The 24,229-nt window shown below is 37.6% G+C and overlaps 1 protein-coding gene and 1 long non-coding RNA gene across 16 annotated transcripts in view; both read right to left on the bottom strand.

Annotated features, from left to right (window-relative positions):
• RBMS3 (RNA binding motif, single stranded interacting protein 3) overlaps window positions 1–24,229 on the bottom strand; it is a 965,283-nt gene that overhangs the window by 551,371 nt on the left and 389,683 nt on the right. The gene's annotated exons all lie outside the window — the stretch shown is intronic.
• Window positions 1,230–18,403, bottom strand: LOC106728130. The gene is made up of 3 exons (XR_001364385.1): window positions 18,389–18,403; window positions 10,973–10,977; window positions 1,230–1,321 (listed from the first exon to the last, which is right to left on the bottom strand). It is a non-coding gene; the product is annotated as an uncharacterized LOC106728130 (long non-coding RNA).

Genomic DNA, 24,229 nt, shown 5'->3' with positions numbered 1-24,229 from the left:
ATAAGGAGGACTGTGTAGAGCTATTGCAATCCAAACTCCACAAATTATTTTAGGCATTAGTGACTCCATGAACTCATTATGCTGGCAAAACTTTGGAGGAAGGAATAGGTCGGCCATCCCAATACTTCAAAGCTACAGGAAAATGGAAAAAGCATAAAAGGAAACTGCACCTGAAGCTTAGAAAGACTGTACAGAGAAGTTTAATTTATTATTCCAATGACTTTCACAGCATGAGACTCTCACCAGGAGACACACACGTCTGTGCATCTAATAAGGCTGTACAGAGTGGGCGATTCCTGAAGGACTCTTGCGGCTTTTCCCAAAGCATCCTTTTAATCGATCGAAAATATACAGTATGTGGAAAAGACGCAAGACTGATTCTATCTCAGCTGTTTTGCTGCCGGCTACCTGCACATATTATTTCTCAAAAAAATGAAGCCAATTTTGGCCAGTAAGCTCCAGTTAAAATATTTAGGCTGTTTTCATTAAATACCTATTTGTACTCTGCTTTTGAAGAATGAAAAACCCTAGATAAAACTTACTGGCATGTACTGCTTAGTTACAATACATAACTGAGGTCTGTGACAAAAATGTCTTTCCGTTTGACCTTTTCCACTTCATCACCCTTCCCTGAGTTCTACTTCCTTTCCAGATTACTGCCAATGTTTCTATGTAGTTGTAAATGTTTATGGACATATACACAGAAATCTGTTTTTACATAATAATGTGATAATTCTATATCCATTGTTTGGTAGGCTTTCTTCTTTTTTTTTTTTTCCCGATGAGATATCTGAGATTTTTCAATGTCATATTTGTAGCTGTATCACATTGAACCAATCCCCTTTCACTGTGGGCATTTAGTTGGTTTCCAGTAAGTCTACACTGGACCTCCCTCTACATATATCCTTTTGTACAGGTACACATAATTCTTCAAAATAGAAATACTGGAGCTAAGACCCATGGATTTAAAATTTTGAGATATTTCCAAATGATGATCAAAAAAACCTTTTCTGATTTAGACTTAATAGCATATAAGAGTAACAATTTCTGCTCATCATTCCACTCTCAGGCGATATATTATTTTATATTTTTTATACATTTGATAGCAAAAAAGATTTCTCATTGATGTTTTTTTATATATTTTATTGATTTCAGAGAGGAAGGGAGAAGGGGGAGAGAGATAGAAACATCAATGATAAGAGAGAATCATTGATCAGCTGCCTCCTGAATGCCCCACACCAGGGATTGAGGCCTCAACCCGGGCATGTGCCCTAACTGGGAATGGAATCATGACCTCCAGGTGCAGAGGTCAAAGCTCAACCTACCAGGCAGGGCTCATTGCTGGTTGGAACTTAACTTTGAGCATCTCTAGGTAGTCTAGCCTAATCATTCTTTTTTTACATTTTGGTGTATTTTAAAACCCTGGGTTAGAGAGCCTCTCCATATATTACAGTATACAGTTGACCATTAAATAACATAGGTTTAACTGTGTGGGTCCACTTATAAGCAGATTTTTTTCAATAAATACCAGTACCGTTTTCAATCTGCAATTGGGTGTCCGTGAATGCAGGGAGCTGACTATATGCATTGCTCTTTGCCACTTTAGTTAGGGGATTTGCGTATCCATGAATGTTGGCATCTATGGGAGTCCTGGTAGTAATACCCTGCAGATACTAGGGATAACTTAAGTTTGGGGGGAGTCAAAAGTTACACATATATTTTGGACTGCACAGAGGTCAGTGCCCCTACTCCCACATTGTTCAAGGATCAAGGATATAGTAATCAGGTTTTGCTAATGTCTTCGTGGTTATCTGTGGTGAAGATACTGGTCCACAAAGTAGGCAACCCCAAATAAGGAACAATCTAGTCCTAATTCTATCTAAGGTTATTTCTGTCCAAATGGATTATAAACAAAACATATGTGTACCATCCTTCTAAATTAAGTGGTAAGCTGCCTTAGAGATTATAATGAATCCCTCCCCAGATGTAGGCTAGAGCATGAGGACAGGCCATCAGAATTGGATGCTGAATCCATGATCAAATGTTTGGAACAGACTTATATCTAGGCCAGCCCAACTTTAAGAGCAGCTGAGAGAGAGTAAGAGTTTCCATTTGGCCTCAAAATGTAAAAGCAAGGGAACCAGTTATTTATTCCTCTGTACAGAGTAGGATATTCAAAATTATTGATGATGAATGACATCCCACATGGGACTCTACCCAAGGACTACAGAATTGTGATACAATGGAATTGCCCCTTATCTGGGAGTTGATTCTGAAGTCTGTATTAAAGCTCAAGTATAGTCAACATTACACTTAAAAATACTTTAAGCCCTTTGTGCAGTACACTATAGCTGGTCCTATATAGAACAGAAGCTGTAGTTTTTTGGAAGTAACCATATAGATTAAAATTGTGGCAGTAACTACTAGTTTTCCCCCTTTGAAATTAGATATTTATATGCAATTATTTATGTATAAGATCCTCTAAAAGCTGCACCCAATGTAATACCAGCCCTTTTATAAATTTCCAAACCAAATATTATCCAACATAACTTGAGTATATTATCTCATTTGGTCCTCCCAGGAGCTTGATGCAATAGATGTTATCATTAGCTCTCTATTTACAACTAGAAAATGGAGTTTCTTATCACATTGGAGGTATTAGGTGTCTGAACACATAGAGTCGCTAAACCACACATACACCTTCCCCAGTAAATATTATTCACTATATAAACTTAGACTGATCCTACGAATATGTACAAATTACCAACTTTTAAAGAGACACAGTCCTTGACAAAAATGGAGTCCCTTAACTATTACAGAGGCCATGCTTTTTTTCATATGCATACTCAGGACAATCATGAATACTTATGTACTAAAATAAAAACCACTAAGATCACACTTTGGCTTGTCTTGACAAGTAAAAGGAGGTAAACCAGCTCACTGAAAGTAAAAGATACTATTATTTCTTTAGAGGATTTGTTGGCCCAATAAATTGCCTTAAGAAAATATTCTATTGAGGGATTACTGTGACCTAATTACCTGACAACTGGTTGTCACTAGGACAACAAAACATAGAGTGAAAGTATTTTCCCATCAGTACTTTATGGAGAAGGTTGTGAAACCACACCACACAGTAGTCATTCAAATGAAAGGGACAATGCTCAGAGGTGAGAGAAACTGTTGGTGTGAGATCTGCTTCTCAAGAATAATCTGAAAACACCCTTATGTGATGGTTCAACATTACCTGTGAATTCTACTTGCACTGGTATCATTTCATTGGCATTTTTCTCTACATGAGGTACCTACCATGTAACTGACTAGTAGACCTGACAAGAATAAAAGTGATCATGATATAGTTCTTTTTAGTAACTTCTGTTTATTATAAGGGTCATATAAAGTTCTAGAACAGAAAAAATTAAGTTATCATGATAGAAATCGTATCAGGACTTGCTGAAGGTAGGAGTGGGGAGAATTGGCTGGAGGGGGAATATGGGAAGTTTCTGGAAGGTAAGAACTATATCCTGATTGGGGTGGTAGTTATGGGTATATACTTCAATGAAAAGTCAATGAACACTTAAGTCATTGAACACATTGTAAGCTTAAGATTTGTGCTTTTTGTTTTATGTAAATTATTTTTCAATGCAATTGCCCACAAATTTCTTATTTAGAAAAAAAAAAGAAATTGACACTTAGCCAAAGCTTTCTCTTTGATTCTGGAAACAAAGGAACACACTGAGGAGTTGCTGTAATGAGTAGTATGTTTTTTTTCTAGGATGTGACAAATAGGCAATCATGCTTCCTAATTAAACAAATACAAGTGCCATCAGAACATGACGAGAGTGTCTATGTATTGTTTGTTTGTTTTTAACTGTGCCTATTTGGCTAAAAGAGTGAGTAGAAAGAATGTTCAGAAGCTCCAAGTTATTAAGAATGGCCATTTGTTATTAAAATACTGAAGGGCATTGATGACAAATGTGAATTAAGCAGTAGACCAGATGAGGCATGTGTTAGAAAAATATGGGCTTGTTTTTCTGTATTGCCTTTCCTTAACCAACCTTCATCCCTCAAAGATTTTATGAAAGCTGCTTATTAGGGAGGCATTAAAAAGGGTGTTATAGAGATAAAATTTTACTTAATTCACTCTAAAAAGAGAAAGTTATGTATCCCCTATTACATGCCCGGTATTTCGATGATGACACCAGGAATAAAAAGGAGGCAAGATCAGCATGGCTCCCTATTCAGAGAACATCGAGTCAGGCAGGAGCCCATGTCATTAAATAAATAATTACAACACAGGTAAAGAATGAGATAGTGCTGTGGATGAGAGGATGGGCTCTGCAACCAAACTGCGTGGTTCAGATCCTCTTTTGCATTTACTAGCTGTGTACTCTTTGAGAAGTTACTTAAATGCCTTGTGCCTTGATTCTCCATGTGAAAAAGAATGGATAAGTAGTATCTATTTCATAGGCTTTATAAGGATTAAGTAAGGTAACAGATTTAAAGTTCTTGGAATACAGCCTGATAGAGAGTGTTCTATAACTAACAAGGAGGCAGTGTAATTGGCCACCAAGGGAAAGTGTAATTGGCCAACACTGGCATTGTCTCAGTAAGCAACATCCGGGCAAGAGTATTCCTCTTGTCAGTCTCCATTTGGCCAGGTGTCCTGATGTTGGTAACCAATGCATCATGTTTGCAGAGCGGGACACTGGTCTATAGTAGCATCACCCATCTCTTATGGTTACTTCATGTCCCTGAAGACCTGACTTGCAATGTAGCTGATATATATACATATATATACATATGGAGACAGAGAGACAGACACAGAGAAGCAGACCCAGGGAGAGAAAGAGACTGACAGACAGATGATGTGACTATGGGAAACAAAGATCTGGTCTGCTTGATACTTATATTTCATACCATAAATAAGCAAAATGTATTATGGTAGGCTATTTGTGGGCATAAAATACTTGTGGAAATTAACATAAACATATCTATAAATATAAATATCTATGTAGAATTAAAGAAAGAGAGCAAACACATGCTCAAATGTGTAGGTCTTTCCTAATTTTATAGTTTGGATAATAACACTAAGAAGAGCAGAAAATATCAAAGATTAATCAATAAGTTGCAAGAGCAATTTGAAGGAATATTTCATAAAAAAGCTTGCCATTGAGTAAAAATCAGAAACAAAAATAAAACAAACAAGTGAAGGGTAGACCAAAAGTAGATTTACAGTTGTGAGTATGTGAAAGTTTGTTCTGATATTATTATTTATTGTTACATTATTTTCCACATGACCAACTGTAAACCTACTTTGTCACACCCTGTAAAAAACAAACTAAAAATTCACTTTTACTGGAGACTAGAATTGCTGGGGAACCATCTGGATCTAATACTAATTGGTGTCAGGTAATGTGATTTCAATCATGGTAGAGTCCAGATGAAGAATTCATCTATTTCGAAAAGACTTTTGGTTCACACTTAAAATAATTCTGCAAATATTTATCAATGAGATTTTTCTAATAAGAAACAGAATATATATTGAAATGCAAGTGTTGGTCTCTCCTTTTCCTGGTTTGTAATTTCATCTCATAGACATCCACATGCTCTTTGGTATGAAACTCCCAAGCAATACTTAATTATTTTGTTTTAAAACATTATTGGCTGTTTTTGTTTTCTTAAGTTGTGAATATTAGAATCCCATTAGCAAAATCATCAAGTAAAAAATATATAACTCTATTTGATTTACTACATAGAGATTCCGTGATGAATAATTAAAACATTCCCACCAGGACTTTTGGTTTCCGATGGCAGAATGAAGCATGATTTCAAAGTCTTTCTTCCCACAAACCTAATTATAATAAGTAAAAGAAGAGCAAAAGGGCCCAGCTGCAGTCAAGTGAAAAGAAGAAGCTGGTGGCCATTTAAGAAATAAATGCTTCTATGAATCTATGCAAAAAAGGCACAGAGCTGAAGTCAAATATTGATACTAAAATAACTTCAATAATAGAAATACCCACTTTCTTTACACAAATACACACATACACATACAGTCAAATGCCATCATTTCATTGTTAGTAGAGAAACAAGCACCATTCACATTTTAATCAAGATAGAGCAAGAATGTGCTATAATTTTACATTGTTCTATAGGTATTAGATAATGCAATCAGATAAGAGTAAGAACTCCCCTGCCTTTCTCACCTCCCCTCTTCTCTCCTCTCACTGGGATACTCTCAGAGTCAGAAATGAGAGTCAGGGGCTAAAGGAGGAAGTGAAATGCGGGAGAGGAAAGACAGGAAGATGCACCATGCTCCCTTCCTTACACTGAAGAGTCCGTTCTGCTACGGACTTGAGCTGGAGGAAGGGACGCAATTTACTATTAATCTACATTTTTATTAGAGATTGATTATTGGATACGAACTGCACATTCTAATTTCTGAATCGAACCTCAATCTGCTACTTGAAGTCAATTCCAAATCCCTGACTTCACTTAATTAGGAGAAAAGTGGAGCTTTGAGAGTTTAAGGTTCTTGTTTTTTGCCAATTGCTACTCAACTTACTAATGAAAAGCTGAGACTATAAACTATACTTCCATTACTGCATTGTACCCTTAAAAAAAATAAAGAGTGGTTTGATTTGATTTTTTTTCTTAAGAAGTGGAGTCAAGAGTGAAAAGTTCCCACGGCCTTAGGTCTACCACAAATATGCAGTGCTATAATAAAGCCTGTTGATGAACTGCATAAATTAACTTTCATTTTCTGGAGACAGTAAATGCAGTGTTTTGTCTGACTATATGTACCACGAACAATGCAGCATTTTATACCGTTCCTTTTATGCATAACCCCACTTGCATATTATTAATATTTCCTGACTAGATTAAGTCTTGGAAATGATTCTGCCTGGAATGTTTTAGTTCAATACTCCCTTTGGGAAATTATTTTCAGCCTTAATTAGCTTAATTGACAATGCAACCAAGAAACTTGAAATGAGAGAAAAACAAGAATACTGAGGTGAAAAATAAGGCTTCCAACTTTACTAAAAGAGATCCTGAAAGTCAGTGTATTACAAGTATGCATAAATCTGGAGCAGTCGCTTGCTATTGTTTACTTCACAACCATTTCATACATATAGTCAACCTTACCCAATACAGTTACATTCTTTTCCGAAATGTTTTGAATAGGGTATAATTATAATAACAAGCCAAACTTTTTAAAGGTTAATATCATCTTCAATGCTCCTGTGCTTCATACTGCTAGAAATTTTGAGCATAAAAATAATGCTTTCTCTCCCTCTTCAGGGAGGCTGTAACAATGGGTTTTGTGTAGAGAAATAAACAGAAAATGTAATTCTGTCCCCACCCTGTACTCCTCCCACCTTAAAACATTGGAATTGGAATTCTATCCAAGCTCCCTTTGGACTTTGGTTTATGAATTTCAGAGGTAAAAACTTTGTGCTAGCCTTGGGGACTGTGTGGAATCCACATAATTTACTATTTCCTGTGATTTGTCAAAATGTCATTCTTCCCAAGAGGACACTGTTTCCCCATCACGAGCCTGCACCTGCGCGTGCACATGTGCGTGCACGCACGCGCGCGCGCACACACACACACACACACACACACACACACACACACCCCATAGATACTAAATTAGTTGTTAAGAATATACAAAATAGGCTATAATTTACAGGATTACAAGTGTGTCTGGTTTCATTAAAATTAAATTAAACAGATCCAAAGACCATCCTTTCTCCTATTAATTTTAGTCTGCATTCTGTATGCAAAAAAAAATTGAACCTATTTATTATCTTTACAAATCACAGACCCAGAATGAGTGCACTTACCTACACATATTTGTCACTTGCAAAACACTAACTTGCATTAAAATCGAAAATGCTAGAAAGTTTACTTAGGCTTTATAAAAACTCACAAACAAGTTCAGTTCTTTGAAACAACAATAAGTTGCACAAATTGGCATGATGTTATAGCTTCCCCACTATCCTCTCTCTCATCAGCCTCCAGAGTCCTCATATTTCCTTTCGGGCACCAAAGGAATTCCCAACATTCTTGGTGAAACTCCTTTTTCATGTAGCCGAAGGCATTCACTGAAAATCCACTGCTTGTCTTTACAGAACACAAAGAGACAGAAAACCTGAAATCTAGCAAGAACTTATTTCTCATATACTTTGACTTAGAAAGTTACAGTCAACAGCTATTGAGATGTTATGTTTGCAGGCCAAAGCGGTTCTTTTATGTAATATTTTCTTTGTTCACTAAGAACTCCAACTTCACAACATTAAAAATTAGCCTTTCTAAAAGCTAAGAAGTTTTTTTAACTAAGTTGTGTACACAAACAAGTCTGAAAATATGACCCTGCTAATGCCCATTAGCAACCCACAAATCGATCAGTCCATGATAATTCAGGTGTTCTAACCTATAACATGTAATTGCCTTCCCTGGAATTCACAGGACAACAGAAACGGCCAACAAAACCAAAGCAAAATTTTGGAGTCTTATCATTTTGGCATCTTCAAAGTATTGTGTTGGCTAAGTCAGCACACACACACAAATATTGAGCCCCTACTATATGCTGTGTCTTCTGCTGGTGTTTTTGTGTTTTGTATTCCCCATAAGGAGCAATAAGCCAGTGAATGTGTGGTTGGTCCTTTTGATTGAGAATTAACTTATATTAATATGGGCCAACTCTAGATAGGCAAGTAATCTCTCCGTTTTTGTTTTTTTTAACATGGCTCCCCCGTCAGCAAATCTGCAAAATGCCCTTTGAAAAGAGACCCAAAGACTCACAGAAAAACTACCCATATAAAAATAACCTATAGTTTTTAACTTCGTAGTTTTCCCTTGATAAAAGGAGAATGACAACATTTTAACGTACATCTTCACTTTTCCCTTTCTATATCAAAAATGTGGTTTCTCCTGGCCACATGTACAGTCTGGGGGTATGACCAAACCATTTTTCTAATTAGCTTCAAACACTTTTCTTACTTCAAATTAATCATTTTAATTATGCTGTCAACATCTGTGTTGGGACTTCAATCAAGCCAGTTTCTTTATTGGTCTCCTCTGGCCATGGATTGTCAGCCTGTCCCTTAAAATGCCAGACCCACACATGAGCCTGGTAACATGCATTTTCAGGGAGAAGTTTAGTAAGTTGCATTAGGGCATGATGAGCCTTACATTTGGATGAGAAAACCAAATGCAAGTTAAATAAAAATGTACACATGGAAAGAGTTATCTCCTATGAAAGGGCTTCCTATAGAGAGAAACGTTGTGTCTTTCAAGAGGAATTCCCATAAAATCAATAGGAGAAATCAAGGTTTTAGGTAAACTAGAGTTGACTGCAAAAAAAAAGGAGAAATAGTGGGAGAAAAAAATATTCATCTTCCTTCAAAAATTCTACAATATAGGATTTCGTGTTACTAAACATTCCTCGGTCAAGAAAATTTAAATCTGTAGCATTTCTGCAACAAGTAGATAAACCATGAGTTTTCATGAGACAATTTATCACCCTCACTCTTTCTGTTACTCTTACAAGGAAAATTATAGACAGGACTGTCAGGTAGAATTCATTGAACAAAGAATGCAAATTGCTGGCCCTTAGCTCATGAGAGCATTGAAAATAATAAAGGAAGTCCAGATGAATGAGAAGACCCCAGTCCATAGCTCATTTCCACCATAACTAACAAGTTGGCCTTAAAGGAAAATAGTGCAGCAGTAATTTAACTTAAGGGTCTTTAACAAGACAAATATTGCTGCCATTAGAGTTGGCTAAAGGGTATTTGCAGGATCGTTGACATTAGACATTTGATAATTAACAATCGTACAGCCCATTGTCAAGACTTCTTGTTGGGGTTGTTCCTGAAGAAAAATCTGCAGGTGCTGGGATTTAGAGACAACAGCCTCTGGGGGTATCTATATTATTCTCTTTTCTGGAGAATTCCCTTATGGAGAGATTGCAAAATAATTTATCTTATTAATTTTTTCTGTGATTTAATGTTGAAAATTTAAATGATTTTTTTGGGGGAGAAAGAAAGGGCAACACATACATGAAAATTGTTGGCTTAAATTACTTCCAGAAAAGCAACAGTTACCATCTCAATTCCTTACCCTGTGGTTTAAGTGCCAAATAAATACCGTAGCATACAGAAAAAAGAAAGGTTATCTTTCTAATGGGTAACCTGGCTACACATAATAGCGAATTGATTTTGGACTGCATTTAAGACATTAGACTCAACAAAAAGAATACCATTTATAGACACAATATAATCCTTATGAAACAAAAAATAGTAGCAATAATTGGGAACTTGCTCTCTATCAGCGGTTCCCAAAAGAAAATTCAGAACTGGTTGACTGAAGAAGAACCAAGGGCAATTTCAATTCGCCCTTGTTTAGGTCAGGGAAATATAAATGTTTAGGCGATAGTGTCTGTTATACTTTCCAGGAACCAAGCAATCCCTACTATGTGAGAAAACACTACAGACCATACTGTATGGTGATAGTGTGAAAAATGATTTAGCACTCAATGGGGCTGAGCATGGCGCCTGGTCTACAGCATGCCTTCTAATGACTGGAGAAAAATTATAAGACAAGGCATTCCTTTACAAATATGAGGAGGTTTAATTCCTTTGCTTTAATAGAGGGAGAAAAAGAGGAGAGAGAAAGGGAGGAAGGGAGAAAGAGTGGAAGCAAGGATGGAAGGAAGGAAGGAAGGAAGGAAGGAAGGAAGGAAGGAAGGAAGGAAGGAGAGAAGGAGAGAGGGAGGGAGGGAGGGAGAGAGGGAGGGAGGGAGGAGGGAGAAAAAATTGGTTTCTTCTGTGTGGGATCAGTGTGAGAAACAGCAAACTTAGGAAAGAGATCTAAGTTCAAATCCTAACTTCATCACCCATTACTGTATGACCTTAGGTCAGTACCCTAACCACACACACTCCCCATTCCCTTATCTATGAAGCAGGACCACTGCTATTTGTGCTTGCAGTGCTATTCTGAGATAGTGTGTGTGCTTATAGCAAAGAACAAGAACAATGGAGACAAAAGGACCTGTGTATGTTCCACTACTTATTCTAGCAAAGTGGGGAATGGACAGGATGGCCCCAGTTCACATCTAGGCTCTGCTACTTACCAGCTATGACCTCGGGATCAAAGGCAGCAGAAAAGTTAATTTATACTAGAACTCTCTGTGTGTGTGTGTGTGTGTGTGTGTGTGTGTGTGTGTGTGTAGGAACCGTTAACAATAGGGATTTTTTGCTTTGGGTTTTTTTTTAAGATACTTTTATTGATTTTTAGAGATAGAGGATGAGAGAGGGAGAGAAAGGGGAGAGAAAGAAACATCAATGTGAGAGAGAAACATCAATCCACTGCTTCCTGCACACCTCCTACCAGAGAGAGAGCCCACAACCCAGGCACGTGCCCTCACCCAGAACCTAAGGGCAATCCTTCGGTGGACAGGATGAAGTCCAACCAACTGAGCCACATCTGTCAGGGCAAACATAGTGGTGTTTCTAAGAAGCAATGAGTTAAAATCAATTTTCCCTGATGCGTTCAATTCACCAACATGCCTACCAAGACCTAAGTGATATTCCAGTGGGGGAAACATCATTTTTTATCTTCAAAGTTAGTTTTTTGGTGATTTGATATGATATACAAAAGAAAATCTTTCCATAAATAAGAAAGAAATATTAGCCATCTACTTAAGAGAAACAAGTGATATTAATTAACTATGTAAAATAATTTCTCAAGTAGTAAAGTTCATTTTGAAAGTTCCTAAAATTATTTATTCAGACTAAAACACTTAAGATTTTAAATTGCATTGTTTTTCTTTGTCAATTAAAGTGGTTTATTTAGACTTAGCGACGTTAATCAATGTTGGTGTGACTAGAGTTAAGTAGAAAATGCATGGTTTTCTCAGGTAATTGGCTACATTTTCAGAGAAAAAGTAGTCATCATACAGCATTATTTATGTTCATTTCCATAAGATGGTTCACTCAGGTAAATTATAATCTGTATTGGATTTATACATGCTCTCCCTAAGTCCTTTTATCACTTTATTAAATAAAAAAAACATGGATACAAACATATTACTGAGTCTAGTTACATATACAAATGCAAACTTCTCACCACTTCAGAAATTATTCTACAAAATAGTAACTATATAAGAAACCAGTTGCACTAAAATTCTTTCCTAATAGCCCAACTTTTAAAATAGCTTAAACATATAATGTATAACATTCATCTGGTCAGAATTTCAGTCTCCACTTTAACACAAGCCAGTAAATCAATTTTTCCACCAGTAAATTAGCCCAACAATTTTTTTCACTGGCTTCTCAAGGCTTTCTTTATCTTACAAGCTTAGAATCATTACATTAGAATTTTACAGGAAGAAGGGGCTTTTGGGAGTCCTCTCCAACTCTTTCTCAAGTACATGAACTGTTTCTACAATGTGTGGAAAACTTCCTGGATAATTCACAATTGATAGATGTTTAATGTGCACTTCCCTAACTATGCAATTGTTCAAAATAAGAGTAGCAAGAAAGATTCATGGTATCCTATTTTTTATAACAATAAAAGTAAATGTCTCACACATTTGGTAATACCCCAGGCATATAGCTAATCCATTGTGTTTCTGTGATCTAAATCTTAAGTTAGCTAATCACTGTACTGTGATTCTTAAATATATATTTTAAATGATACTTTTCCCCAATGATTCTTATATTCCAATACCTTATGCAAATAGAGATGAGATAACAATACAGATTAATAGCCAACAATGGGTCAAACATAAATACATCAATTTTTTGGCATATTCCAAATGCAGAAAAACAATCAGCTAAAAGTAGACTAAAGCCAATAGAAGATTTACCAGTTTCTAACCATTGGAAATTGCCTTGGAAGTTGATTTTACCTTTTGGTATTCCTGTGAGTGGTGGAATGAACTAGGTCTCAAATCCCCATGAATGATCCACTAACTCAGTTGTTAAAGGAGCCAATTATCTACTTTCTGTCCACATTTGAAGCCTCCATTCTTGGAAATAACTCAGAATTCGGCACAGTCTCTTCTCAATTTATTAAATATCATTAACTATAAAAAAGCACCTGCCTATCACACCACAAATCGTTATTGCTTTCAGACTTCCCTAGAGTCACGAGATACCCGAGTTGTAACCCCAGGGATGCGATCTTACCAAGCACATGATGTTTTATGAAATTAAACAAGAGGGGTGAAGTTACAAGACAAGAGAAAAAAAATGCCTCCTCCGTTTTAATCCAATTAAATGAAATGCAAATAGCAGTGTTTGGCAAGGTCCCTAAAACGAAGAGCTGAGTTCTACATTCTCAGAATGAAAATGACTACAGTGTACTTCCTTGTTTGATGGTAACTATTATTTTAGATGCTGAGAGATGGAAGATAACAATTCTACACATGTTAAATAGGTAGAGACTTAAAAGGGATTATAAAGTACTTAGAAATGTATGCCATTGCCATTAGTGAGTTAAGGGCGGTAACTGGAGGAGAAGCCAAGTAGAAAAGGCGTGGTCCAGGGACAAGAACACAGACCTGGGCTCATTGGTGCAGCATTCTATTCCCTGATGGGCTCCTGAAGAACTGAGGCAACTTAAGGCACGTCCCCTTACCTTCTTACGCTTCAGTAACCTTGTTGGCCAAACTGAGTACTTATTACATGATTTACTACACACAGATCAAAAGAGGTCATAGAATAAAAAGACTTGGAAAAGTTAAAAATATTCTGTCTGAGACTGCAGGGTAGTATGGAAGAACATGGATTTTAGAGTTAATTCAAACCTGAGTTAGAACTCTCCAAGATGTGAGAATGGGCAACAACCATTTCCCTGAATCATTTTCTTTCTTGGAGAAAGAGTGATACTATCTACTTCACAGAGTTGTTAAGACCAAATGAGAGAACATATTGATTCTTTAGTTACATATGTTATAAACATTTCACTGCTTATTTATTTACTTTATTTTTATACACACCTATATATAAAAGCTCTATCGTCTATCTATCATCTATCTATCTATCTATCTATCTATCTATCTATCTATCTATCTATCTTCCTCTAACAAGCCAAAAGGGTCATTGCTAGTGGTTAGTTCTTCCTATTCACTGTGAGAGTAGCATGGCACTTATGACAATACCTCACAAGCTGCAAACTAATAAAATATACAAAATAGGATTGAAAGGCATCAAAGAAAGATAGCCTTTTATCTACTTAAAAGACGTTACTTTATGCTAATTTCTTTTTTAAATGATATAATAAAAAGTGATAATCAAGAACCCAAAATGCACTTTATTTGGTACCATTTCTATGATGCCACTAAAACACTATGATAAATTATTCTCTTAAACCCAAAACACAAATAATCAAAAACCACAAAAAAAGAACACTAAGATACTTGACATATCCTAAAAAGTAAATTGGTTTTCTGTGATACAATGAGCTTTGTTTATGTTATGATTGATTCAGGCAGAGGGCATTTCCCTTTCCTCAGGACACACTTTTGAACAGAAACAAGGAACTGGCATTTTGCTAAATCTCATTTGAACAAACTTGGAATTAATGCTATATAATTTTATTAACCCCAATAAATTCAATTTAAAAATAAAAATAATAATAAAACATTAAAAAATGAAAAGGGGACAGAGCAGCTCCTTCACTGCGATCTATTGAAAGTCAGCCCTCGAAACAAGGGTTTGTAAAAATTAAAGACAAAAAATAAAATGAAAAGGGGATAGATTTTGACACGCATTCAACTTTCAATGTATTTGGGCACTACAGAAGGGATTCCTCTATTCTCAACATCCTCCATTAAGTCAAGAAAGACCCTCTAATACACAATGTTTTAAAAAAAAGACTACAAAAAATTGCATTCCACCATAACATAGCACTACAATGGTGACACACATTGGTGCAAAAAGAGACAAAATATATTTTGAAAGTATTAGTAAGAGGATGGCAGGCATCATGGGCACTAGACATGCGCACAAGGCTCCTCACTTAGAAGGGCGTTCTTTCCCTTTGGTTTAATCCTTGCTGATGCCATCTAGAAATTCTCAATAATTTCTGACCAATTAGCATTTTGTCCTATGTCCTGCAAATTATGTAACTATTCCTAAGGAAAGACAGACAAACTCTGTTAAAATCTCTCCCTACACGTGATGGAAGTTTCTCTGATCTAGGATTGGCCCATCACTGGGAGAACACTATTGTGGCATAAGAAGTCAGTCCATAAAGACGATCCTCAGCAAAACGATAATGTGCATGTTAGGCTCCATCTCATCTTGTTGCGCCATTCTTCCCTTGGTGGTCATTTTCTCAGGTGCTTTTATTCTCCTACCTACAACCAACCCAATGTGCTCCTCACCCTACTCCAGAGCATAATCTGAAAACAGAACTCTGTACCACTGTTTGCTTTTAAGTCAACAGTTTGTCTCTTCTCAAGGCATTTCTACCTCAGGCTTCCCTTTAATTTATTCAAAACATTTCTCTGTAAAAGGAATTTTTGGCATTTGTGATTTGTCAGGTTCATATTTTATACAGGGGTTCTTGTTAGAACTCTTGTAATTTACTTGTGTGGTAACTGCCTATTAATTACCACTGCCTCCCCCCCCCACCCCCCACCCCCAGAAAGATGTGACTTGCCTCACGCCATCATTCTGTTCCTTTCTTTTTAAGTGATGTTTTACTTGTGGCCTATCTATTTCACAGTGCTGCTAGGAGTTAAATAACAGCCATGAAGCTCTCCTCTCCCATTGCTTAATAATCATGATTAATGACTCTGCAACATAAGCACTCTCCAGCCATTTTGGACAACACGAGATCAGAAACTCAGATCAGAAATTCTGCATCTGGGAGGACCCGCAGCCGCTTCCAGGCGGCCCCATCAGCACAGGAAACACTGACAGAGAGAACAACTGATCTCTTATTAGGCTCACGCCCAAGCCCGTGCCCCCAAGATTTTCTCATTTGCAAATGCCATTTGTCTTGATCTCTCTTCGGTCAGACAAGGATAATGAAGTGAATTTAGTGTTGTTAAAAAGGGAATTTAGGTCTAGAGCTGGAGGAAGGAGGCTTCCTACTTATCTCCAGAAGTATGGCAGGGGCTCTAGAGAAAGCAGGCTTTCCCAACTAACTCATCCTGTTCCACACTCCTGCCCTGGAGGAATCCCGGGTAGCGGGCGGGGGAGGGCAACCGGGGTGAGATGATCATGGAGTCTTCTGGCTCAGGATGGCTGACCTCTCAGTGGGGCCTGCCAACAAAAATGCCAATTAGTCGCAAGAGTGGCAGAGACAAACAGGAGAGTCAATCAATTGAAATTAGCAAGGAAAACACCAGCCAAGAACCATGTCAAAACAGATGATGCTGGTCCACTCATCTAGAAAGGGTTGACAAAATTGGCTCTACACTGCACCGGAAGTGCAGAATAATGGCTGGCATCGTGCTTGCTAAATAACTAGCTATTTAAAAGAAATGAAATATGCAAAAATAAAATTTTTGAAGTCCTTCCGTAACAAGAAAAAGGAAGGAAGGATGCAAAGAAGCCTGTATATTAGACCAATGAAATCTAAGTAGGTAGACTAGTAGTTTTTAAACATTAACATGCATCAACACTACCTTGCAAGCTCTTCATAGAGAGATTGCTGGGCCCCACTTACAGAATTTCCGATGCAGTCGTTCTGAGAAGTCTAAGAATTTGTTCTAAGAAGTTCCCAGGTGATGCTGAAGCTATTGGTTCAGGGGCTGCACTATTGAGAACCATTTCTCTAAACCCCGATAGGAGAGATTGACTCTATTCTATAGTTAACAAAAGGCATAGCATTGGGCTGAAGGCAAGCCTTTCTTTCTTTGCTGTCAATCTGTAAAGTAGAAAACATTTTATTTGCTTTTGTACGACTCACAAATGAAGTATTAAATATATTCTAAGCCTCATGTATAATATTTAAGATACCGGCATTGACATTTTATAGCCGGATCATAAAAATGAATGCGTATCAAAGACAACAGGGATGTGAAGCCTGTTCACAAAGCTTAGAGAGTGCCCATCACAATGCCGAGGAAAGAGCATAGCCCAGGCCATGTGGATTTTGTTCCCAGTGAAATCCCATGTGGATTTCACTGCCCGTAGGTATTAGGCCTGTCATTTAATACTGTTGGCCTCAGTTTTCTTATCTCAAAAATGGATAGGCCAGAATAGAAGACCTAAGTTCCTTCCAGGTGTACCCCATTCTAATCTAGGTTATCAGACAGTCAATGGAGCTGTTTGTTTTTCGAAATCACTTGCTCTTTCCTAAAATACAATGATCAGATACCATTTCACACCATAAACAGCATTTAGAAAGTGTTGTCAAAAAGTGTTCCCTAACTGTGCACCTGGGAACACTATGCACTAGTAGAGACAAGCAGTATTGTGTGGTTGTTCTGTATTCATGTCTTAGTTTTATAAGATGGTTTTAGCATGACCTCAGTTCTCGGTTCCGTGCAGCTACGTCTGACATCAGAACACACAGTAGAAACCTGAATGTAATTTTCCCTAGCATATTCCTAAAGATGATGGATCAGTGGGCCACACAGTAACACTTCTCTAATAGGAGAAATAGTTTGAATCCACTAGAAAAATTTTTCAACATTTTTTATTAGATATTCCTAGGACAATATGCTGGGATAGCTAGATATTAATCCAGTGATAGCAATGTTTCCATTCATTTATAAATGTCTCTATAAATGCCCATCAAATTTAAGTAGAAATATTTTCCTTAATCATCTCCACAAAATTAACAAAGGGATAGGCTTGGGAGGTAAAGAATAACCAAAGATATTACTTATCTTATTGTTCCAGGGTTAATTTTAGAATTTTAGGCACGTTACAATGAACTTGTAATGATAGCATTTTTTAAAAAACAGTTCCAGGTTTTCTAAAACTCTATGCATTAAAACATCAAATGGTGTTAGAAAACTAGGAAATAATTTTACTAATTATTTAAATATGAATCCGACCAAAAAAGATAAAAATTTTGCCACTTTTTCCTTCCCTGAAGCTGAACACAAAAGCAGAGTAGGCAGTGGCAGGCCTGGGGGTGAATATCTTGGCTGGTATTTATCAGCCAATTTATGTTTGGCAACTTGCTACACTTTCTGAGCTTCAATGTTCTCATCATAGAGTGACTAATAACTACAGGATTAAAGGTGAAGATGTATATAAATTCCCTTTCATGAGGCCTAACACATGGTAGTTGATTGATAAAGGATGGCGATGGCAGTGGTTATTGTTCTTAGAAGAGTTCAGCTTTCCTGGAAGGCAATCCTTTGGTTTAGTATTAAAGTCCCTGCCATCTAGTAGTTTTAGGCTGTGAACACAACCTCGCAGGCTGGCTTCGCTTTTCTTCACTTAAAACTACCTAGGAAATTGGCACATGTCAACAGGTCACGGTTGGTCATTTCACCTAGGTTACTAGTATCAGAGTTTTATGTGAAAGCTGGCTTGGGATAGGTGTGGCGCCATGCTCACAAACCCAACTGCAGTGTTATATTTTAGATTAGAAAGCATCCTTGAGCAAAGCAGATTGTACATGTGCAAAAAAAAAAAAAAGTACATCGACTCTTACTCCTGTGAAAATTAACAGAAAGCTTGTTTCAAACTGTGCTTACCCCACAAAACATGAAGAGAATGTCAAAATATTTTTTCTTGCTTGCTTGAGCACTATTTTTAGATGGATTTTGAATAGAGAACACATATTTGCTAAAGACTCCGAATTCATTCCAGATGGGGGCTTGAGCTATGAAGTTAGGGGATGCAAAAGAAATCTGGCTTTCCTTTGTTACAAAAACCCAGAAAGGCGGATCAGCTGAAAAACTAAGACTAGCCAAGCCCAGACCTGGCATCTCCATGAATATTTTATAATCATTTTTAATGCATTTAGAACAGAGCTTCCTTCAGAAATAAAACAGAATAGAAAGCAAAATCAAAGAGAGAGAGGGAGGAGGCCAGGAGGGAGGGGGGAGGAGTTGAGAGGGAGGGAGGGAGGGAGGAAGGGAGGGAGGGAGAGCAGGGAAAGGGAGGAGAGAGGGCCAGAGAAAGAACTTCAGCACTTTCTGGTCTCTTCTCACTCCATTTCAAACCTCCCACCGGTGTAATTGTATCTCCCTGTTGAGGTCTGCGTTGGGTGGCTAAACTGCTTTGGCTTTGGAATGCTCAAACTTCAGACGTGAGGGACGCTGTACAATGGGCAGTTCCAGAGTTACGAGTTTCTCCCACATACCAAATACATTAAGTAGCAGTGGAGTGCTTGGAAGAGCTCTGGCACCCGGCCACTCTGTAACAGGAACTTGCTTGGCAAAGAGCTGCTTTAAGCACATTTGCTGCGCGCATACTTGTAGCCATTTCTTTCCCTGTTAGCCCCCCTGGAAACTGACATGGGTGGGCCAGTTCTTTGAGGATGTCCACCAGCTGAATACAATGCAAAGGCCAGCCCTAGAATTTGCCACGTGGGCTCCGTCCACGATCTCCGATGATCCTCCCACGGCTCCCGCCATCATGCATGGTGTGTGTTCCTATCACATGCAAGATTGTCCTCTGGGCTGAGCTGAGCCTTTATATTGTATTACTAAGCATTATCACTGGAGATGAAATCAAAACCAGGAAGGAGGTAAATAGTGTCTGCTCTATCACAAAACTGGCAAGATCAGATATGTCAAGCTTTTGTAGAAAGAATGAAAACAACCACAACGCTGATAGTGGAATCTAATTGTCGCAGTTAACCATTTAAATATATGTCAAACATATCTGAGAAGCAGGCTTCCTTTTCCAGTATGTTAACAGCGTAAAAGGAGGACCTATAGCCGGGAGGATAAAGCCTGCTAGTAAAACATAACCGATGTATGTTGCAAAAAGAGTATTTGTCATCAAACAACGCTTCCATTGTAAAACAATTCCAACCTATGCATGAAAGATTCCAAACGCCAGTACAGCATTCAATTTGATACTGGAGTTTTATCATATTATTTCATGCGAAAAAATTATATACTCAATCTGTCTGACAGCTTTGCATATAAAGAACAGTTTCTGCATGACAAATGCGGTGAGCTTATTAAGTTACCAATACACTGCCAAGCCATATTGTCTCAGCGACAGCCAACCCAAAATATTTTCAAATGATTTTTTTAAAGGGCAATGCGGGAAAGGCTGAACAACCGCATGTTCTGACTTTAATAAAAGTCACAATGGCAGGAACAGTTACCTTCTATCTAATTAAAACAAATCATCCATAAGCCTCATTTAGCCCATATTTAGTCTGTCACAGACTTTTATTTTTGGAGGAAGTTGGAAATATTAGTTTTTGATTTATCATCTGCTGCCTCACAGCTGTAAAAAAAAAATACTCCCCCAAACTATTAAACTGGATATAAAAACAGACCACTTTTTGTTTCTTAAAAATACAAAGACATGAGGGTCGTTACAACATAGTTGTATGATGGGAAAAAAACAAACCATTCAATAATGCAATGGTTACTTTAAGAGAATATTTCATCAAAGTTGGGACTAGAAAGTAATTCAAGCAGACTAGCCTTCTAATTTCTTCATGTGCTTGAAGACACCTTTACTCTTTATCTTGAACTAAAAGCACTAAGTTATGTTTGCATTACAAACAGAAATTGTGAAAATCTTAGATAATAATCACATATAATAATAAAAGGATAATCAAACAGCTAGGACTCACTCTATTATTAATATGATTAAGTAGTACTGCTATTAAGAAGAACTTGCTAGGTGTCGGGTACTATGCTGAGCAATTAAATGTAATTTTTTTCATTCTCACATCAATTCTCTAATATAATCCATTGAACAGATGAGGAAAATAAGACAAAGACTGTATAACTTGCCTAAGGTCATGGGGACCCGTACAAACCCAAGTCTCTGATTATAGAAGCGCTGAGCTCTAAACTATTCTTTTACTTTATTTCCTTGCTTCATTAGATCGGGGGCCAGAGGGGAGTTTTCCTCACATAAATGAAAACAATGTAGGGGGGTCAGACTATCCTATGAAGAATTGTCAGTCATAGCAAATATCATACCTAGTCACACTAAAATAACAAAGATGACTTCGAAACTGTTCTTATTCAACAACTATGCAATGGAGACACAACTTAGTCACAGGCATCACTCTTTGTTGAATATTTTAAGACTCTCCCACCCCAATTACCAGGGAACTTGCCAACTAAGAACAGAGCCTATTGCTGAATTGTCTTAAGTACAGCTTCGTTATAAATTTAAGAGTGAAGTTTTCCAACAGATTGAAAGTAGTTTGGTGTGTGTGGTTTTGTCTTGTTTTTAATTCCCTTCCCTCCAATATGGTCTAGAGTTAAAAAAAAGAATGGGTTCATGTAGTGGATGTTTTATTTTAATGTGTATTATTTATGTAGCCTCGTGAATTCTTGAAGTCACCTTCCCAGCCCTGAATGTTACGTGTGCTGACACTGTACACTATGGTCACTGCTTTCCAACTGGGCAGAAACCTTGAGAGAGTCCTGGCTGCCAATGGCCACTGACTAGCTCACCTTTGGTTAAAAGTCGCTTTTTTAGTTGTAATACAAATAAATAATACAATAAATAATAAATAATTATACAAGAATAAACTCTGTGGTTCACGTACTTACTCACAACTGTAACCCTACTTTTGCCCACCCCTGTAATAAGGGAAGTAATCTAACAGGTAGTATCATGCCATGAAAGAGGCCAACAACTGATTTGAAGATAAACTAAGTTACAATTTTAGGGTTTGTCAAGACTGTTTTCCTTAATTTCTCTCTGATATAAAGGTAGAATATGCAAATCTTACTACACACATAAACAGTGTACTTACTCGCACACATATACAAATTTAAGAAGTTATCAACCAAATGGAAAAAAAATACATGGTCATTGAGTAAAAGGTCAGGCTTCCTGTTAACTAAAATTTTTCCATATTTATTTCCCATTACTGAATTTTTTAATATTTAAGAGAGTAGCTGAGACAATAGTAACAAGAAAAATCATATGCTACTCTACAATAAGGGTATGAAGTCATCCTAAAACAATGCATTATTTAATCATATTTTGAATTCTTATTTCAAAGTCAACGTGCTAATGATTGCAGGAACATGCAACATAAATACAACTCCCTTATTCATTTTTCAGTGGTATCAATTATGTATTTGAAAATAGCTTTTAGTGCTCACAAGAAATATGGTACTAGCTCCATTAGATCCTAGTTTTATTTATTCAATATTAATTAAAAAAACATTTATGGACCTACCAGACTGTGTGTAAGGCATTGTTAAAAAGAGGATATATGACTGGATATCTCAGGCGTTCATTGAAAGGGTTTAGAGCTGAAGGAGACATTGACACCATAATGAGTGTGCTGTTCTACGTTTCAGTAATAGCTTCTGGAACATTCATGACCAGACCTGTTGTCCCTGGTGCCCCTAGGCTAATTCGACATTACATTCAGAGCAGCTTTCCTTCCTGGAAAGATAATCATTTCTAAGATAAAGCATGTTTCTCAGTTAATATCCCTAAAGTATTTGAGAAAGGCAGACAGAGACAGAAAGAGAATAGACTGAGGGTGAAAATACTTCTTTCTGGATAAAGCCCATAAGAGAGAAAAAAAGGAAGAGAATGACAATGACGGGTTCTTGCTTTTCTCTCCCCAAATGCATCACTTCCTTCCTACCTTGCCTTTGGTCCTTAATTATTCTGATATTTCCTGATTTGGGATATAAAATGTTATTGGACTTAGATAAATCAGACAGTGCTTCAGGAACTGAGCAAAAATAAACTGAAATAAAACAGCTAATTAAAGCGAACCAACCACAAGGACTTCATCCTGAACATGCAAATACTTAAGTCCTTTCATCAGGAGAAGGCAACAGGCTACTAGTGGGCAGCCCTCGACTTGCTTGTTAGGCATTCTGATAACTAGGACTTCACAGTCCAGTTTGAAAGAAGGACACATTCTGTAATTGGAGTCAATATGTAACCTTTGCTCTATTAGCTAGACAAGCTGATTAAGAAGAAGCACAGGATAGATGCTGCAATGAGGAAAACTCCAGAAAAAAAAAAAAAGAGCCATTTTGAGTCTGCATGCCAAGTAAGCTTTGTGATTTCAGGAAACTCCACGTAAGATTACGGAAAATCCCCTTTCAAACCTAGAACAAAACTTATGATTTCCTAGGGCAGGATCAGATGTGTTTATCATGAGAAAGGCATCCGTGGAAATCAGGTCAGTTGACCACACAGAGCTGGGGAGCCCGACAGCCACGCTTGATGATGACTGAACAAAGACGGGTGTCTTGAGTCTGGTTCCCTAGAAGTAAAGTCCAAGATGAGGGGTCCGGGATAGGATTTATTAAAGTGCTCCCAGGATAACATGGGAAGGGAGTGGGAGGAAACACGACAGGAAAGGGAAGGAAACCAAGCAAGAGTCCTTTTTTCTTTTTTTTTAAATCTTTATTGCTGAACATATTACATCTGTCCCCCTTTTCTCCCATTGAGTCCTTTTTCGAGAGAAGTGCTACGAAGGGGAGCTTTTAGTTTGGTCCCCCTGGGGAACTACGGCTGGCATGTTGCATGTGAAGAGTTTGTCCCAACATAAGGCAAGAGCTTCCATACATGCCAGGGAGGACATGCACCTCTAGCCACCTCAGCAGCCAAGCCGTCCCAGGGCATTCTTCTGAACCAAGTCCAAGTGCGGGCAGCACAAGCAAAGCATCCAGAGGCTAGGTGATGGGAGCACAGAAATGGTAAAAGGGATTGGATGAGATATGGGTGGAGTGCCAACAAGGAACTGCTCAGACTGATGAAAAATGGGTGAGGATGCTCCTTATCCGATCACCAGAGCCAATTCTTTTCTGGGACAATTTTTGGACCATGCCCTCCTAGGACAGACCTAACCAATGCCCTTGTCCCAACACGAGTGCTAACATGCCGGCTCGCCCCTAAAGTGTCCCATTAATCTAGGGCTACCGTGAGAGCATGCAGAAAAGGAAGAATACTACTGGCTGTGCAATGCATATGTCTGCAAAGCAATTTCATCCCAGTGGCATAAGCAATTCAATCACCACCCTGGTGCTGCAGATTTAATAGCTTAATTTTGTATGGACTGACAATGTCCACCCTAACAAACCCCTTGTCTCAGGACAAGGCTGCCCAACATACCA

The sequence above is a fragment of the Myotis brandtii genome, unplaced genomic scaffold (genome assembly GCF_000412655.1).
Source record: "Myotis brandtii unplaced genomic scaffold, ASM41265v1 scaffold54, whole genome shotgun sequence".
Classification (NCBI taxonomy): Eukaryota; Metazoa; Chordata; class Mammalia; order Chiroptera; family Vespertilionidae; genus Myotis; species Myotis brandtii.
The sequence above is the reverse complement of the archived record's forward strand: the minus strand, read 5'-3'. Positions and strand labels throughout refer to the sequence as shown.